Below are 20,288 nucleotides of genomic sequence, written 5' to 3' on the forward strand. Positions count from 1 at the left end.
GAATTAAAGGGAATTGAAATGTAAGCTGTCCCATGGAGTTAAAATGAATTTAAGTTACTGCTCATTTCATACTGGCCATGTGACCATTTTGCCTTGGTTGTTCCAAGGTGGATGGATCCAGGCTTTTTGGATGAGCACCTTAGTATCCCACTATCAGATTTTCTGGCAACAGTAAAACAGGAAAAAATTTAAGAACCTATGGAATTCAGTGTCCCACAAACTGGTTTTCCTTTTTCCAATCTAATATCCCAGCAACCTCCTTCTCCAAAGACAAGCTACCAAGTTATTAATGACTGCGTGGTCTTTTATAGCCTAAAGAATCTGTAGAAACCCTTTAATTCCAGTGTCAAGTTATAAATGGTCCAAAACAGAAATCAAAAAACAAACCAAGGCAATACAGGAGAACAGTAAGTTGAAAAGTTTCCTCTCTCTCTTTCCACCAGTACAGAGTGATTAAAGTGCATTACTTCTTTGTCGACCAAAGCCATAAAAAATAACAGTACATTTAGTTGTATTTTAATTTGAAGTCTTTTATTGCTATCATTGTGAATTCAAGAAAGTGAAAAGTCTCAACTGTAACCTTTACAATAGATAAATTGTTAAAGATGTTAAATTACACAAAAAAATTTTCACACTGGACCAGAAATGATGCTGCTATGTAAGTGAGGTTATAAGTCAGTTAAATAGCTGGGCTTTCCCCCCACAATTCAAAGTTAATTTCTTCTTCATTTTCTTAATTTTTTTCTTGGGACTTAAAATTCACGGCGAGCCCACGAGGCGGCAGCAGATCCCAAAGGAAAATAAACCCAATTTGTGGGCTGGTTTAGTTTCTCTGAAAATACCAGGGACCTGAACAGTTCAGATGCATTTTTCCCAGTAATGCTGAGTGATTTAATCTGGCTTGATTTTGTTTGAGGCTGAACTGCTGTGCATCCCACTTCCTCTGGGTGCAATTTATGTGCCAAGCCATTAGCAGCAGTAATTTGTCCCCCTGGAGCAAACAGGCAGGGAAACAATGCGGGTAGGTCTGACAATTCAAAGGTCGTTCATTGTCACTCTAAGTCACCTCTTCAGTTCCAGATGAAATATTTGAGACCACTGAAAGTATTTCCTTCACTTTAAAGCATCAAACTGAACTTTGAAATAATATAAGCTTCTAAAATTTGGCTTTCTGTAAGGGTGGTATAAAGTTTAAACTAATTGTTCTATAAAGCAAAGACTGATGTCCAGATGCTGAATCTACAGGCTACTGTTTTCCAGTTAAACCATGTGTATTGGCCTTTTCAAAGCAGCATCCATTTGAAATTGATTCCTACCCAATATTTAAGAATGAGAGGTTAAATTCTGGGACTTGAAATCATTAAATGCCTCAGTGTAAAGCAGTTTGCTACAGATATGCTGACAGCATAATTTCAAAGTCTAGTGGTGAGACAGAAATTGTTCTTCAAGAGTTATGTTGTTTTTTGCTGCTCCTGTCAACTGCTAAGGAATACTTTATTCTGTATGCTGTATTTCCTGTTGCCTAGAATTTACTAATGTCTGCTCATTCAGCTACACTTTTTGTATTACCTTGAATAATTAGTTCATTATATTTTGTGCTGAGTAGCATCTGATCCTGCCTTCTTAGCCTAAAAATCGCTGAATGTTACTCCATAATTTATGTTGAAGTCTCCCTTAGCAATAGGCAAAGAATCTAATATAGTCACTGTCTGAGTTACTGGTCCAAAAACACATTCTACTGAAAGAGATCTGCCATGATCAGGGTCCCCTCAGAAAGTAAAATGATGCCACATTTTTCTTAAATCCAAATTGTCAATGTGGCAAATCTCTGTGTGTTTCAGCAGAGTACTCTGTGGACTGAAAAGAGTGTCCTGTATTTGAAAGTTACACCTTGTATCTCATTTGAGATGTGCAGTGTTGCTTCACTGCAATTCTCAGGATATCTGCCCTTTGCAATTGTAAAGTTGCTTACAACACCTGTGAACTTATCCTCATTAGCATTAATTTGCCTAATCTGTGTATCAGCAACTAGATACCTGCATGATAAGCCAGTGCCAGATTCCTAGAGTGAGTTGAATCGTTTTCCTGTGCTGGGGCTTGTTCGGTTTCATCTCCAGGTTGGAACCAAGGCAGAGCATTGCAGCTGCCTCAGGGCAAACTGAGAGGAACTGTGGGACCAGTCCTGGGGCTCTCCCTAACAAGCTACTAGCTAGTAAGTGAGGATGTTGCCTGTTTCTTCGGGCTAAGCATGGATTTCCACAACAAAGCCTCTTTCAAAGAGATTTTTTTCTTAAACAGGCAAACCTTCTTGTTCAGGCAAAGCTTAAGGACTTTATATTTTCTCTGTTAAATCTGAGCCAGCATTTTCCACCTGACTTTCCAAATAACTAATATGAATAAGAAAGATTATTTTCAAATTACTTTTTTTTTTTTTAAACCCAGTAAACTAGATTTTTTATTAAAAGGAAAAATGTTATTACAAAAGGTGTGTTTGGTGAGTGCTATTACACACATCAGAAGCAGTGTGCATTTATGCTGATAAAGAATGCTGTATATAAAGCAACACAGATGTGAAATTAAAGCAAATTAAAGCCCTACATTAATGCCAAATATAATGTCTGCAATTAATTTTGAGCAAGTTAAACATGTGGTACATATTAGAGTTCATAAAATCTTGCCATAGGCAAATAATTAATGTTGCATACATCAAGTCTGGAAGGATAGTCAACTGAAAGTGATTAAATAATTGAAGAATATATAATGAATTAAAATTTGCTGTGAAGGTAATAAAGAAGTAAATAAGATTCTGTCATCATCAGTGAACTCAAGAAACTATTCTATTGTTTTGGAAAGGAATTTGAAAGGGATCTCATGTTTGCTCAGAGACAGTTTTGATCACAAAGGTACTATAAGAAATCTGGCTCTGCTTCACTTTGCATAACTTTTCTCAGCAGAGCAAACCACCTGAAGCTAAAGTTACCTGTCAGTCTAAATTTTAAGCTCCTGAAATCAGTTACAGGCTTAGAACTGTGTCTGCTTCTCTTCAAATGAGAATGCTGAGTGAAGTAAAATACACTTCTTGGTAATAGAACTAATGAAATGGATAATTTAAAACCAGGCTGTGCACTGATGGGAGTATCAAGACCATTCATTCTCTTTGTCAGAGAAGAACTTCATTGGTGAAGTGTAATTCCTATGTCCTTCCATGCTAAAGAAGGTGATGCTTAAAAATAATGCCAAAGAAATCACTAAGATAACATATCTGCTATTTGGCCAGATGCTTCTTCCTCTCTATGCAGCTTTGTATGCTCTGGAGTCACTGTGCTGTGTACTCTTTATAATAGAAATATGTATTAATGGATCTGTATCAATTTGCTGCCTTCAAGACCACTGCATGAGGGCCAGGGTTGCTAGAAAGTGTCTGGAGCACCTTCATGTAAAAGACCCTCTAATTGGATAGATCATTTCAAAATTATTTATAAAATAATATTGAGGGATTGATAGAAGATAAAAAGAAGTTAAATGAGAGAAATTACACTGGCAGATTCTGGAGTTTGAGACTGTGGGAAAAGTGTATTTCAAACAGAACCATGTTCATCCTGGTCAAATCCTTCAACCATCCTAATGATGTAAATCTGAATCTAAACTCAAGCCTGGCACACCTGTACCATAGCAGAGATGGGCTGTGCTTATGCCAGTTGAAATCCTATCTTCTTGCTGGCCTCGGCTCACCATCCAAGAGGACAAATAACAGCATTTAGCTGGTGATGACACATCCGTGTGTCATCTGTGTCTTTGGATACAGATAAAATGGATATTCATTTTGCTTTTCAACTCAGGCTTCTGTAGCAGCAGTGCATCTGCCAGCATTTCATAAGCATGGGCTGGAGATAGAAAAGGATGTGTTGAAGAACACTGAGAATGCCATATGGAAATTCTTCTGTGGATTATCCCACTGAATCATCTAGTTGTGTATAGGATTAGTTACTTCTCCATATGGTGTTTAAGGACCAAATTGCTGCTGGAATGTTTTCCAAAGGTTATTTTTATGTTTTTCTGTACTATGGAATTGTGTTCCAAATTACATCATAACCTGCACCTACAGTGAGATATTTTAAAGAATCCAAAGCTCCTTATTCATTTCCTTCCACGTTTTAGCAGCTATAATTCTCTCTCAATTAGTAATCTTTGAAGGACTGTATGTAATTCATTCACTGCTATACATTTATTTCCGTATGAACACAGTCTGCAAGCTTTGCAGAAAGGGGTGTGGGCGGTATGAAATCATTTATGCTGCTAATTGACAATTGTGCAGTTGCTTCTACTTTCAAACAGAAAAAAAAATCAATGTAGACTGGCAGGTTAAATAAAAAAGGAAGGGGAAGGCATAAAATTCCATTTTTTGCAACCAGTTTGTGTCATACTATTTAAATCAGTCTTAGTGAAACTTGCTAAAACTAATCAGTTTAGCTACAATGAAATTGTTTTATTCTTGTTACTCCATAAATTAGCTATCAAGTTCTGTCAAGATGACATTATAATTACATGAATTACAGATCAGTGCCTATTCCCATTTGTACCTACGCTTGAGTGACATGAGTGAATTAGGGTAGAACTTTGGTAGTATGCATTAATCCTGAATACTTCTCAAAATGGTTTAATGAAAGTGTTGAGAGGTGCCTTATTTATCCCACCTTATGTAGCTATTCGTAATAAAATTATATATAGATATGCATAATTTACATAGTAAAAGCAAGGGAAGTTATTTAGAGAACTCTGATGTCTTTGCTAGGGAAGGAGAAGCAACATGTGTCTGAGGAGAGTGCAGAGAGGGAGTCGTGGATGAAGACAAGGCAGTGGTGTAGTGAAAGCATGAGCTGTATAGAGAGACATAAAATTAAAATTGAAATTGACTGCTTGGAGGCACTGCACACACCTCACGTTCAGCTGCATGAGTTCCTTCACCAGACATTTCTTCCTACATCCTTTGCTGTGCTGGTGGATTGCCATCCTCCAAAGCTCAGCTCCTCCAGTGGAACAGAGGCAGATGTGGCTATCGACATCCCAGACAAGAGCTGTGAGCTCCTCACCCTTCCTGCATGGCCACGCTCTTCTCATGGAAAGCCTGAGAACAAGCAGCCTCTCAAAAATATAATGAAGGCCATCACATAGCATCTTGAAAAGGACAAAATTAAAGAGTAGCTTGGTTTAAAAATGTTCTTACTAGTGCCAAAAAGGAAAATCAAGTAATAATTTACTGATGCCAAATATTAAATAAGTGATGTCCTTTATGCATACCTGTATACCTTACATGCATTATTTGTTCTGTTTTAATTCAGTAGGCAGCAGATATGGAAGACACATTAATGAAATGAAACCTGGGAAAGGGGGAATGTTATTAAGTGTGCTTTATCAAGCTGGACTTACTTGTACATTTAGAAGTTCCAGAACATTTTAGAAAACAGTACCAAAATTTTATCTTTAAAACAACTTCCAGGGTCTGAAAGCCCTCTGGTGTGTTTTTTGCTGTTCTGTGCTTCCTAGATTTGAAGGTATGGGAAAAATAATGAAGCACAGTCCTAAGTGGTAGTTTGAATTCTTCTGTGATTCCTAAAGAAAAAGCTGTTTTTAACTGAAAGTGTATTTATAGTAGTTAGAAATGGAGTAGAACAGAACATAATGTGCAAGTGCAGCAGAGGGTGCAGCCTCAATGCGATGGCCAAAGCATAATGACCTTATGTGTAATGGCAGCCACTTTTATCCCCTTTCCCCTATCTTTTCCTATGCTTGTTTCTTCCCTTCCTCCCTTTCCACACCTTTTGTTTCCTCCCCTAAATGTGCTGTGGCAAGTCCAGCCACAGGCCAGATGCAGAGAGCCTCTCCATCAGCAGGACCATCAGAAGGGACTCACTGCTGGACAGCGAGGCTGGTGGCTTTCCCAGGCCAGCTTTGGAACAAGGGCTTCATTCCTCTTACTGGGCTGCAGGGATTCCCCATCCTGCCTCTGTGCTTCTTGTATTTGTTGGGATGAGCTGTTCCTCACAGCCAACATTGAACCAAATAATATAATCCACCCTTTGATCTTTCAGATCTGCAGGCCCAAGGAAACCAGGACACATGACCAGGTAGCTGTCTCTGGTTCACCAGCCTTGTGGTAACCAGGCTGAGGTCCTCCTCTTTGTAAAGGATGTGGAGTATTTCATAGTAATGCTAGGAAACCAAAATGGGGGGAAAAAAAATTATCATATCTATTAAAAGCCGTTCAGAATATAACTTGAAGAACATATACAACAATGGAAGCAAAACAAGTTGAGAAGATCCTCAACCAACAGAAAAAAAAACAGCTGAAAGCAGACCATGTGTCTAGAGCTAGTACACTTGCAGGGATTTTGTATTCCTTAACCTTCCTCTTGTATTCCCTGAATTTTTCTCTAAGGAGCATATTAACAGTCATGTATTCCTGTGAAGCATATGCAGCTTCTGAATATCTTACCTATGAGCAAAACAAGGTGTTTTAAAGAACAGTGTGAGATTTTGAAGGTACTAATTCTACAAAAGGCCTAAATACTCCATTTGCTCCTAAAAAGATGCAAAAGTGGCAAACAAAGCAAACTCATTCTTTCCAAAAGGCACCTAGGGCATGCTTCCAGGTGCAGTGCAGGTAAGGGAACAGAACACTGGATTTTCTAGCTGGTGAAGTTAATGTTTGTTATTTTTATCCTGTTTATTATTGTGACAAAACAGTTTTTGTATTAGTAGTGCAATTCTAGTATTGCTAGTTAGTCACTAGAGCACTGACTCATTGGCAAGGCATCCCTAGTTCAACTTACAGATTTAGAAAAATTTTCTTTTTTCTTTTTGACTCATCATTACTAAATGTTCTTGTTACTGCTCTTAGAATAAAAGCAAATGCTCACATGTTAATGTGCTCATGTGCATCAAAGCCAAAATTTGAGCTGTCCAGAAGTTTTGCCATGTACCATTTTGTGCCAAGTCTAGGACTGTTTCCAACACCTGGTCAGTTCTTTGTCCAGGAATGTGTAAATGCAAGGCCTAAAATTAAGGTAAGAGTACTTCAAAATGAAAATTTAATTCATATACATTTGAAGTTATATGAAACTATATATATATATTTGATAATCACATTCAATTGATCAGTATTATCTATTTAATATCAAATCAGGAACATAGAAAGGCTGATGTGCTACAGCAAAGCAGAAATGCTCTCACAGGAAATGGCAGATTATTTCATCTGTGTTAATTAAACCTTGACATTATCACAGAATGGCTTGGGTTGAAAAGGACCATAAGGATTATCTAGCTCCAACTCCCAAATTACTAGAAGTAATTAATTCCAAACTGTTGAAAGTAATTAATTCCAAACTTCTAGAAGCTGATAACTACCTGACTGTATCACTCAGTGAGAAAAGGTGAGGCAAGTAGGATATTGCCTTCAGATTAGTTCAAGGTGGGTCGCTCATCACAGGAATTAAAAAAAACAGCTGAAGCGATGTCGGGGCTCGGTGTTATTTTGGCAGCTTGTGAAGGATTTGGAATGTAGTGAAAGATTGGGATGGTGGGCAGTGATTCTTTTGAATAGGACCAAAGGAAAGAAATAAGAATTTTTATACCAATCATTTTATTTTGATTGTTTGGGGGAAAAAATCCACCCTGAATGAGTCATCCAACATTATGTTGGAGTACCACCATGACAGCAAGCAAGAATCAACAAGTATTTTGTCACAAACCAGTTGTGGAAAACATAGGCTATTTTCCTTCACAAGAACAAAGGCAAGAAAAATTTGGGTTGGACATAAAAAACCTTTCTAAAGATAAGGCTAGTGAAGTACTGGAATGTATTGCCTAGGGAAGTTGTAGAATATCCACCAGAAACAGTCTGGCAAATCTTGCAGAAATAGTCTATGCAAATATTTACCAAGCACATGGATATATCTTATCTCCCTTGGGAGGAGTCTGAAAGCTTTGATGATTTCCAGAACCTTTTTCAGGCCTTTTTTCCCCTGAATCTCCACACAGCCCTACAGGCTTTATATGGAGCCTTCACAGACAGGGCAGAGGCTGCTATAAGGGGCTTTTTTGGGCATCTGAAGTGCTCATGGACAAACCTGGAGCAGCTGGAAGCACCCTTCTTCTGGCTGGTCCTTTGCCAGTGACCACCCGTAAGTGTGTGCTGGAAGAGAAACCTAACAAATGGAGCTGCTAAGATTTTTCAGCCTTTCTGGGGATTAAAACCAGAAAGTTTAATTTTCAGTCTCAGAATAATACCTGATCACCTCAAAAGACAGCACAAACAAAACTGTTTTGTCTCTAAGAAATGGTCTTCATTTGAGAGCATTTTCTAAATGTCAAGACTCATCTCCCATGTTCAAAACCTCCTAATTTTCATCCTTTCTAGCACAAAGTTCAAACTCCTTATTGCTTATCCAATTTTCTGTGTGACAGCTTCTTGTATTTTAAGGTATAGTAGAAATAAACTGGGATTACATATCATAGGTGTTATGGCCTCAAGCACTCCCAAGGAGACAGAAATTGAGGTTGTTTTTTACTTCATGTACCACATATTTGCAGGAGGTTTTGCTGTTTGCTCTTGCCTTAGGCAGGGTCCCCATATGCTGCAGTGCTGCATCCACAACCACTGCAGCAACCTCCTGACAGCACCACTCTGCTCCAGAAGGGTTTTTCCTCAAGAAGAGCTAATGAAAACAGTCTGTTCTAGTACTCAGACTCAGAAGAATTAGAGATACTCTGAAAGAAGTGAGAAATAACAGGAATTAATTCCAAGAAAATTAGTTATGTATCTGTTCCTTTATCTGTTGCTACTACAGATGCTCGAGTGTATGACTGATGGCTGTAAGTCTTGGCAAAATCTGTGCTTTGAGTAAAGTACAGTTACAGAACAGTTTTCTTCAGAAGAACATGTAACAGAGGTCTGGGAAAGCACAGTGTGGAAAATATATAGCTAAATAAAATTACCTCAGTCCCAAAAAACATAATATAATTAGCTTTCCACACTTATGCAATAGTTTATGTGGTTTAATGTAGGATATTACAAAATTAAATAATATTCCATTCACAACTTATATTACTTATTTTAGACAACCATTAAATTGTTTAAATTAAATTATTAAAATACTTTTGGAACAATTTACATTAATCTTAAAATGATTGTTCAATTATTTTATTATGTAATTTTAAATTCCAAGAGGGGAAAATCAGGAAGGTTTTAAAAAAGCATGAATAAAGCCATTTAGATGAAGAATATTTTCTAGTAATATTTATTATTTACTGAGAAGTTATCCTTGCTAAGTTTCTGCCTTGTTTCTGCACCATAAGGTGTTATAATCACCTCAGACACCAGCACCTGTAATTAAAAAACCTACATTCATTTGGGAAGTACAATGCAATAGAACAGATATTAAGGATTTCATCACAGTCTTTTTATCCTGTTTAGCCTTTTCTATGTACAAGTGAATGAATCATGAGCCATGTCTTATCAATTGTGAGGTATTAGAGTTAAGGTAGTAGGACTTCTGATGAGATTGCTCTGTTATCCCTGAAACTAAACACCATAGATTGTTGTGTACACAACGTGAGATGTCCAATAAATGCTATGTATTCCTCACAGCAGATTTATTAACTTTGAGAAGAACAGGTTATTTTTAATTCAAGAGTTTTAATTCAAGAATTTTTCATTTAAGGGATTATTTTTCAAATAATGAACATTCCTTACTGAGGTCAGCAATGCAGTGGCACAACTAACAAAGATTTAAAGATTTTTTTTTTTAATGCCTATGTCCTGTTGCTGGCTTATTCTCTGATCCAAATATTTTAATATGTGGATATACAAGACCCCTTGCAACAAAAAGTAAAGAATTTAAAGAGCTATAAATTATCAACTGCATGTAGTTCAGCAGTGGCTCATTTTCATAGTAAGGCTGAATTTCTACTGGAATTTCTTGATGTCATTTCTGATGCAATGAAACATGAAAGAAAAAGGAAATTCTTCTAATTAATTTGTGTTATTATGCTTGCACTTGAAAATAATTTGATATAGCAGGTGTGTATCGGTAAATCTATCAGTAGAGCTACTAACTCCAGTGTTTGTTTTAAGAAAAAAAAAAAGAAAACACATTCCTTGTTCCTTGTTAAATAATCCTTTTTGTGCCAATGACTATGAACTCAGTGTTCAGTAAGAGTTGTAGTCTCTGAAATCAGTTCCTTCTGGGTCTTATTGTAAAGAGCCCTTTTCTGTTTCACCAGCTGTCTTGGTTTAGCCCCAGCCAGCAGCCAGGCCCTTCGCAGCCACTCTCTCATTCCTCCTCCAGCAGAACTGGAAGGGTAAAAGCTGGAAAACTCCTGGGTTGAAATGAAGAAAGTTTAATAAAGAAAAACAAAACCATGCACGCAAGCAAAGCAAAACAAGGAACTGATTCACTGCTTCCCATGGGCAGGCAGGTGTGCAGCCATCCCCAGGACAAAGGGCCCCATCACACGTAACAAGTTGGGAAGACAAACACCATCACTCCAAATGTTCCTCCTTCCTCCCCCCACTTTATTTGACATGATGTCTTGTAGTCTGGAATATCCCTTGGTCATTTGGGGTCACTTGTCCAGGCTGGGTCTCCTCCCAGGCACTCCCCCCATTCCTTGCCAGTGTGGCAATACGGAAAGCAGAAAGGGCCTTGGCTCTGTGCAAGTCCTGCTCAGCAATAACAAAAATATCTCTAAATTATCAACCCTGTGCTCAGCACAAATCCAAAACAGCCCCACACCAGCCACTGGGAAGAAAATGAATTCTATCCCAGCCAAAATAAGCACAACAATTTATTAGGTAAAACTGAGTTTGATTACGATTTAAGTAAATGAATAAACTATGTAAATAATATTAGATAGATTTGTAATGGACATTATTTTCCAGTTCTGTAACATGTAAGGTAATCTGAATGTTTGTTGTTTTAATTTGAAAAAAGGAAATTAAAAGCCTCTGTATCATATCACATACTCTTTTCTAACCTCTCATTAAGCAATAGCAAGAGAAACCAGAGATAACTATCTGAAAAGTTACAGGCTTGTAAGAAAAAAAATGTTTCAAAGCCATATAATTCAGATACTTCAAAAGTTCCAAGTGAATTATAAACCTGAACAAAAATGAAGTACAACTTAACTCCCTTTCTCCCCAGAAAGAACTTTAAAAGGACATGACGGAGATTTTCTCATTAAGAGATAAATATCTGAAAAATCAGCCCTTTTAACTTGGAACTAATGAGACCAGGATACAATCATGTTGAAGAACTATGACACTAAAAATACCAGCTTCTTTAAATAATGAATTTTTGAATCTCTTGTAGAAAAGAATCTCACAGCAACATTCTTCACTTGCCACTGAGCTTTCTGGATTCTGCATTCCAGCTTCTTCTTAAAAAAGAAAAAAAAAAAAAAAAGGGAAAAAAAAAGTGTTTAATAATGATCTATATTTCTTTTCAGGCCTGGGCACATTTTAAGTAGATGTGTATTAAGGACTTTGGTTATTACTGTCTACAGTTTTTTAGCATTTATAACAAGATTAAAGACAGGAGATATTGTCAGCATTTTGAAGTGAGTGTTCTGGACAGTAAATCATCTGGCTGCAAAATTGCGATGGGTTTTTGTAAACAAATATACTGCTGCTCAGTTCTTAAGAAACAATGTCTCTCTGATGCCTAAAGCAGAAATGGTTCGTTTTGGGGAAGAATAAGATTCATAAGAAGTATAGTTCCACTCTCAGTTAAAAGATTTATTGCTAGCTGGTGTCTTTGATCTTCAGCATGGAAAGTAGAACTGGCAACTGTTTTTTCTCATTCTCTCTTCCAACAGCGCTGATCTTATCCAAAATATTTGATCCAATTGAAGCAGAATAATTAATTAAAGTTGCAGGAATTATTCTTTTCATAGGTCTGAACGGGAAGCTTGAAGAGTTGAGAGGTTCCCTAAACTGACTCATAAGAATGAAAAAAATTAAATATGGTATTTGTTATTGAGAAAAGCAAGCAAAGAACCTGACAGTCCAACAGAAAAGCTTTTTCATTTATACTGTGTGTAAAGCATACTATCACTCAGACTAGGGCCACCTTCTGCCTCCATGAATTAAGTACAATAACGCAATCACACAATTATGGCCAGGCAATATGGAAAACAAGGGACCTTACAGTACCTGAAGGGAGCCTGCAAGAAAAAGTTCCTCCCTGGCAAGGGACTTTTTACAAGAGCATCTAGCGACAGGACAAGGGGGAGATGGCTTTAAAGTGAAAGAGAACAGGTTTAGTTCAGGTATTGGGAAAAAAATTACTCTCTGTGAGGATGGGGAGGCACTGGCCATGGTTGTCCAGAGAAGCTTGTCCAGGATGCTCCATCCCTGGAAGTGTTCAAGGCCAGGCTGGGTGGGGCTCTGAGCAAACCTGGCCCAGTGCAAGGTATCTGTGCCCATGGCAGGGGTTGGAACAAGGTGATCCTTAAGGTTTCTTCCAACCCAAGCCATTCTGACTCTCACTACAATTGCATGTAAGTCTGTACCAGCATGGTTGTTTTGGTACCACACATAGGCAGGTCACTAAAACCAGCTGAGTAACTATTAAATCCTATCTTCCTTTCAGCAAAGTATCAAAGTATCTAAAGGCACAATGATCTCACGTAACAAGATTTGTAAAACTTATAAATTCAGGTGTGAATGCTTCAGAAGTATAATGTAAGTTTTGACGAAGTGTTTTGATTTAATGCTTTTACATTTTTGCTGTAGGACATGATTAACTCTCAACCTACCTACCTCTACTAGCGTTTTGGTGTAAAAATAGCAGTGCTGAGCCACTTCCTGAGGTGCAAAAACAGTCTTACAATTCCTAAACGTGGGGGGAGATTTTCTCCCCCAGTTAAAACAAAAAAATCATTGAAATAAGGAGCAGCCTTTAAAAATTCTTGACTGGCAGTTCTTAAAATTGCTCTCTCCTCCCATCCCAGTATTAAGAAAATATTATTTTCCAAAAATCAGCTAGATTTTGCAGTGAGTATTAAATGCAACATTTAGAAAAGAAATACCTTATTTTAAATGTTCAACATTAATGTGTACATATAATTGATGCATTTGAGATTGATCCATGTTGTGACAGGCTTTGACAGCAAAAAATGACAGAATTAGCAGTGCTACAATAGGCTTATGACAAATATGAAAAGTATCAGTAGAGGATTGTATTGTATCACACACAGAAATAAAAGGAAGCATATGGTCCATTTCCAAACCTGCTTTTACTTCACCTAACTTAAATTTCCTCCAGGTCCATAGAGGTATTGACGTTTGTAGAAGCTTGAGGATTTACTGCAAAGAAACTAATTGCCTCTGGTTGCAGCTTACCATGAAGCAGCCACATAAAATGGAGACAGACATCATTTATAGCAGCCTGTCTTGTTTCTTCCAGGTACCTGGAAGAATCTACTTATGTGACTGTCAAGCTCATGACTTTGAAACTAAGGAAACAGAAAAAATGAGGACAGAGACAATGAACAAACGTTGCCAGAACATGGCAGTCAAAGAAAAATATGTAAATTGTGCCAATTTTCTTTGTACATTGACAGAAAATTCCAGGTATTGCAGCCAGGAGAATAAAAGAGAAAAAAGGAAAGGAAAGGAAAGGAAAGGAAAGGAAAGGAAAGGAAAGGAAAGGAAAGGAAAGGAAAGGAAAGGAAAGGAAAGGAAAGGAAAGGAAAGGAAAGGAAAGGAAAGGAAAGGAAAGGAAAGGAAAGGAAAGGAAAGGAAAGGAAAGGAAAGGAAAGGAAAGGAAAGGAAAGGAAAGGGAAGGAAAGGGAAGGAAAGGGAAGGAAAGGGAAGGAAAGGGAAGGAAAGGGAAGGAAAGGGAAGGAAAGGGAAGGAAAGGAAAGGAAAGGAAAGGAAAGGAAAGGAAAGGAAAGGAAAGGAATTATCCCACAACCTGATTTCTTGATCTGTTCAGTGAGTCCTCCTTCTCTATAAACCTTTTAATTTATCAGTAAAAAGACACATACAAAACCAAGCATGGGAGATGCCATACTTCAAGCTTGTATAGTGCAATAAAGAACTAGGCTGAGACTAATAAAAATATTTTACAAGGAATGAATGCTTGTTATCACCTGCACAGAATGGTACTGTGTCTTTGTAGATAAGAGGATTTTTTGGCAAGGAAATATCCCATTTAGATCTAAATAGCAGTTATATAGATAGTCAGTTGTAATAAAACCAGAATTGAAATACTGAAAAACCTCAAGAGCATGAAGACAGTAAATCATATGGCAGCCATGCCAAAATGCTTGCTGTATCCAGACAGATTTGTAATTACACCACAAACAAATGGAAAGTAGTTTCATATTTATTAGTCTGTTTATTTTACATTAGCAAGAAGAATAGAAATTAAAACACCTGTATCTTGAAAACAAGGGCTTTTCACTGTTCTTCTGATTATGGAGGTGGCCATAACAAAATACAACAACCTATGGAGAATGCAGTCCTGCACGTCATTTCTCCACTGGGCTCCTGGAACAAGACAGGAGAGGACTGTGCTGTAAACCCAGGGAAAACACCAGTAGAGGCAGAACAAGCTTCCTCTTCCCAAGAGATTCAAGTGTAGCTTTGCTAATTGCAGCCATGGTATGACCATGCATGTACAAGAACACATCTAAATGGAAATCCATATTTTCCAGCCAGGAACACACAAATGTTGCAGTGGGACATCTGGAATCATTAGCAATGCTGGAATTTTCCTGACTGCAGAAAATCTTTGTCCTACCTACAGGGAGAGTCCTCGCATTCCCTGATACACTTACTTGGCTACGCTTCCACTGTGCATTTGTCCCACACTAATTAATATGGTCCTTTCCTGAGTAACTGCAGGGCTAATCAGAGCATGCAGTGGGAGGCTAAAACACAGACTCTGTCTGCAGACAGAAAGGTTAAAGCTGCCTAGCATTACTTACTACAAGATAAAGTTATCTGTGTTTTGCTGTGAAAAGCAAGGGAAGAAAGCTCGTCACAGACCAAAGCCTGCTGATTTTTCTGGCTCCCATAAGCCATCAGCAAGATGCCTTCCACAGAATGGAATAATCTGGGATACCTTTTCCCCCACATTCACAGCAGAAATGCAGTCTACTACATCAGTCTCTTCCAGCTTGTTCTATGTCCTTTCACTGTAGATGTCTGATATATAAAAAGAGTCATGGCTTTCCTCCTAGATACGAGGCATGTTCTTCAGTGGCTGTGGTTTCACTCTTCTTTTCTGTACTTGGGAGCTGTATTTTCTCTGTATCTCGGTGTTCCAGCTGCCCAGATAACAAGCAGCCATGCTTTCGCGTGGTTTTGTTGCTGTAGTTTGAAGCCCGTATGAAAACAAACTGATTCTGGGTTGATTTTTCTGTATGAAGGACCAAAAATTACAGTACAGACAATGCATCATTTATGTTAGCTTCAACATCACTTTCAAAATAGGATGTGTCAGCAAAATTCTGTCTAGCACCTCCTCGTATGCACAGATGGCATGAGAACTGGAGTGATACAGCTTTGTTTCTTTTTTCTCACTTTCTTAGCCTTGAATTTTCATCCTTGGTTTGTCATATCCATGTCTTTTGAATTTTTATTGCATCAGATTGTGTTTGTGTACTTGCACAGCCATTTCTTTATTAGACCTTTAAAGATACCTGTCTTATGTTCCTTGCTATGATGATTTTCTCTCTATAATTATTTTTATCTTGCCAGATTGACTCCCAAGCCTTCCTTAAGGAAGATAGTTGAGTCCTTTTCTCATGGTGTGTGTTTCACTGTCTCACCTGTGAATAGATAGATATTTGTCTACTTAAGTGGAGGCGCTTGACCAGATAAAAAGCCATCAATCCACACTAAATTGTGACTAAGCAACACCAAGTAATGGAAAACTATCTCACCTCCTATCTTCTCTGTGATCACCTCCAACTTCAGATAAACCTTCCTTGCTTTTTAGGAAAATTTCCAACGTATTTCTTTGAGAAGGGCCTGACATGAAAATCTTTGCTTAAGAATCAGCTTTGGTTTCTTTCCTCAATCCTGCAAAGTTTGAGAAAACTTTGAGAAGACTGAGATGAGCAATGTCCCTTCAGCCTGATCACCTTTTTCAGGCCCACAATCACATACTCTGCAAGGACTTGTAGTTCCTTCTTCCCAAATGTCAGGATTCATCTAGCAAGACAGTTTGAAAGAGGCTGACAGGGAGCCAGAAAAAGAACACAGGTCCGTATTTGAGGGATTGATTCATAACCTAGTCAGTCACTCATAAGTAAAACATCTGTAATAATTTATAAAGTTCCTGCACTCCTGCTTAGACACAGTAAACAGGTCAGTGGGGAGATGACACCTTCCTGAACTTTGGCCTATATACATCACCTCCAATTGTGCTCAAGACTTTAAGGAAAAAGAACTGCATGAAAGCACACAGCCCCTCCCAGTGACCAGACCCCTGCCTGAGCAGTTCTGCCTCAGGAATCTGTCACACAGAGCTAGTTTTGGAAGCATTGCTGCTTCAGAAGTGTGTCTTTGCTTAGAGCAGACCATCTGATTTTTCCAATACCACTTAGATAAGGCATGTGGCTGCAACTAAAGCCCTCAATTATGAATCTTCAGGAGCTCAGTCACCATGTGTAAGTACTATAACCTATGACTGTATTAACCTCTAAATGAGAAATTCAAACCAATCCAGATCTATAAATATTAGAATTTCTCATAAGTTTTATATTTATCCCAGGGTGTAGCTGCCTTAATAATCATGTCTAACAGATGGACACTGAAGGAAACATGTTGGTAAACATTGAAGCTAATGAGCTTCCAAGTTACATCACTGGTCTTTTGATTTGATTATATTTTTACCTCTATCTTTTTAGTTTTCCTAAGGGCTATTGTAAACAAAGAATTCTTTAAAGCATAGATTTGAAGAATTCCAACCAGAACAGCTTTCTATCCTTTTACAGTTAAAATAGGGATAACATGGTAATGATCCTTTCACCTCAGATAACACCGAATGATCTCTAGTCTTCTCCTTCCTTCCTTTTCCACCTGCAGCAACAGTAAAGGTAGCAAAGCATCCACCTCTCCCTCTCAAGCATCCTCTTAATTGAAGAACGAGAAGAGCTGGACTTCAGGAGAGAGGCGGTGAGCATTCCGCACGTACTGACAACACAGCCTGAAGAAGTTAAAAAAGTAATGTTGCAATATGTTTTTCTTTGCAGTATTCCCTTCTCCTTCTTGAAGTTCACAGAATCACAGAATTGATGGGGTTGAAAGGGACCTCTGAAGATCTCCTAGTCCAAGCCCCCTGCCAAGGCAGGGTCACCTTGAGCAGGTTACACAGGAATGTGTCCAGCTGGGTTTTGTGTGTCTCCAGCAAAGGAGAAGTTCAAAACTATTCAGAGGGTTTTGAGAAAGGGCCCTGCTTACCTGCTGTACCAGCAATGACACAAGGCTTAGGAGGCTGCATGCCCATGATGACTTGAGCCTCAGCACAAGGAGCCTCGGCAAGAGACGGAAATTAACAATTCAACAATATTGCTGCAGTGAAGAGACCAACAGTCCTTCACACCTTTCATACCTGGATAGAAGGAAATGAGGGTCTCTGTAAGGGCTCAGGTCTCCCAATGTAAAAAATTAAAGCATTCTGTCATCTAGCATGGGAAAGAGTAACCTTTGCAAAAGAAAAAAAAAGCATAGGCAAAGCAGTTTACTGAACAAAGGTATAGAAACGGTAGCTTGCTTTCATGAAGAATTGTCCAGAGAGGTTCAGGAACTGAATCTTGCTGACCCTTCTGGTAACAGCAACAAAAATCTCTCTTCAGGGAAGGAGATGTAGGTCAGAGAGTCCAAGCCACAGGAGGGCAATAATGAAAGAAAGCACAGCTTGATTCCACTCTTTGGAAACACACAAGAATTAGAGAGCAACTGTGGTATCACGGAATTCTTGCCATTCTTTACCCCATTCCTGTACTAATTGAGAGTTTGAACAGTGGGACTACACACACATATTTCCCATGCCCATAGAATAGAAGGGAATAGGAAAATTGAATGAATGCAAATTAGCATCCGAAGATGTCCAGAGCAATAGATAAGCTATGACATCACAGAGTCAACTCAGAATTTATCACCAACTCTCATCTTACAACATTTTTCTTAAGACTGTTACTTATTAGCTTTGCTTTCTAGGTTTTTAGATATTTAATTTAATATCACAATAATTTGGATGTTTTCTAGTCCCTATGGGTATATGACCAATGTCAAGAATCAAGAGTAACACCCAGTTCTGGATGTAGAAGCTTCTGTTGCCCAAGCTTCAAGAGCCAGGCAAGCAATCTCAGTAACTGCTCTGGGCCACAGATCCCCAAGGAAAAGAAGTCCACGTTAGCAGGTAACACAGAGCCACCAGAACACAAGGATAGCTCAGAACAGCCAGCACTAAGGACAACCACATTTTCAGAGACACAGGTACACACCCTGCGAGCAGCTGCCCCAATCCCAGTCTGGCCAGCTGCTGGTACTGGAGCTGAGTTCCCACTCCAGCCTCTGGACCCACACAATGGCACTATGGACACCCGTGACCCTTGGTCACACTCCAGCTGCTGACACTTGGGTCTGCTCACTCTGGTCTTTCCCATTGCTTCACCACAGACTCACAAGACCTCTCCACTGTGGTCTGGCCTGAGCTGCTGTGCTCAGACATCCCTGCATCTCCAGAACAAAGTCCCTCAGGTAGGAAGGGATTTAGAAGTAAAGGAAGAGGCTGTGCTGGGCACACACAGATCTGGCACACTGATTGGTCTGCTATTTATATATGACCCACCCTTTTTATCTCCTTAGTCCTCTATTTTTCCATGTTCACTCCTCTTGAGGTCACCTAAACCTCTCCCTTTGGCTGTCCTTTTTTCCTTCACTATACAGCCCCTTAAGTCTTGCTTGGATTTAAAGGGATATTCCTAAATCCTTCACCCCTCATTTAAAAACATACATAAATATATTTGACATTATATAAAATTGAGTATTACGTGCCTGATTCTTTAACTGCTTACACAGACTTTCTGGTACTGGCAGCTGGGAGAGCTCTTCTCATTTTCCCAATTGAGCTAATTAGAAACACATTTTTGAGGATGTCAACTCTTCATCTCCAGTGAGAGTTCATTTAATACCAATAAACACTGCAATCTTGCATAGGAACCTCTCAGTAGAGTTTGCTCTGGCTTTTTTATTTTTTCTTCTCAAAAGAGGTAATGATTTAAGGTACCATTTAATCTCATAGACTGGGGGTTTAAATCTTATTTTCAAGAAACTGAGGAAGACTTAAGGGTGGTGGGTTTCTTGAGCACCATTGGATTTTATTTGCAGTCCAGGCAAGCTGACAAAGGAAATGCTGTGCCAAGGTTTCTTTTTTCCAACTTAGAAGACTTGGGAACAACTCCAGCCACACCAAGGTAGAACTATGAGACTCAGAACCCCAGCAGCCCATGATGTCAGTAAGGGGGTATGCAGTGTGAGGTTCCAGTAACCCTTTATCAGCAAAACAATGAACACTTTAGCTCCAGTTAAAACATTATGGCTTGACTGGATAGATGAAAAAAACTAGTAAGAGCACTGAGTGAGAGATTTGGAATTTACAATTTCCTATTTAAAAGGAATCTATTTTCTTATGCTATACTACAGATACTGGGTACATCACTGTACATCAGTTACCAATGTCACAACAATCGATAAAAGGAAAATTGTAGCACTTACTTGGTACTGCATTGAATTGGTTTGCTTATACACTCTTATGTTATTCTGCACCTACAGAAAATACTCATTACTTGTCTGCAGTGGGTATTAAAATAAATCCCTTTCAACAGCTGCACACTTTAAAAGTTAAAAAAATAATTATGCTGGGCAAAACAGCCAGCTGAAAGTCTGCCACTCTTTGTGCCAACTTGCAATCCAAAGCAGCATGCACAGCTCCCAAATTCAGTGTCTCCTCTAAAATGATCCTAAGACATCCTCACGTATTTCAGTTACTTGTGGTGATTGGTTGCAGTTTATGAATTTTCAGTTGTTAGGCTCAGGCCCTCAAAGCATGAAACAAAGAAAACTACTTCATGAAAACTTAAGTTTGGTGGACAGCAACAGTGCTAACCTAGTTCCAGGCCACACATTTCCTCTGCTAGTAAATGCAGTAGAAAGATTCAGGATTTTACTGTGTTTTGGTTGCTTGCAGGGGTAGCAAAGGCTTTCCTTT

Source organism: Cyanistes caeruleus, chromosome 1 (genome assembly GCF_971803275.1).
Source record: "Cyanistes caeruleus chromosome 1, bCyaCae1.hap1.1, whole genome shotgun sequence".
Taxonomy (NCBI): Eukaryota; Metazoa; Chordata; class Aves; order Passeriformes; family Paridae; genus Cyanistes; species Cyanistes caeruleus.